Consider the following 679-nt stretch of genomic DNA (forward strand, 5'->3'; position numbering starts at 1 on the left):
TATCGTATGCAAATAAAAGCGAAGTGTTACAGATTATCGACTCCGAAGACATTTGCCTTAAAGGCTTTTTAGTTTACGGCCGGTTATCATTACGCGCTGAACTGGGTCGATGTGTTCGGTCGAAGTGGCTTTACGTTCTTTTTCATTATAAACAGACTTTCATTAAAAATGAATTTCCGAAACAATTGTCAATTTAGTTCATATACAGGCCCAAGAAGGTGATAAGTCCATAATAGTGAGTGAGTGAGCTTAGTTTTACGCCGCTCTTAGCAATATTCTAGCAATATCACGGCGGGGAACCCCAAGAATGGTCTAAGATGAAAAACAGTGAACAAGTTCTCAGAGATTTCATTTGAAGGGAAATGAACTCCGACATGAGTGAGTGAGTGAGTATTCTCAACACCGCTTTTAGCAATATTCCAGCAATATCACGACGGGGGGACACCAGTAATTGAACTCTCTGAGTCTACAGGAGACAGGATAAGCCAGTGATGCCCATCAATATGTGACAATGTGGGTGAGTGAATGAGTGAGTGAGTGAGTTTGGTATTAAGCCGCTTTTAGCAATATTCCAGCCTATACCACGACGGGGGACACCAGAAATGGGCTTCACACATTGTACCCGTGTGGGGAATGGAACCCGGGCCTTCGGTAACCTCACCACCCCATTCCACAGAAG

Source organism: Haliotis rubra, unplaced genomic scaffold (genome assembly GCF_003918875.1).
Source record: "Haliotis rubra isolate DU_JTF1 unplaced genomic scaffold, ASM391887v1 Scf168, whole genome shotgun sequence".
Classification (NCBI taxonomy): Eukaryota; Metazoa; Mollusca; class Gastropoda; order Lepetellida; family Haliotidae; genus Haliotis; species Haliotis rubra.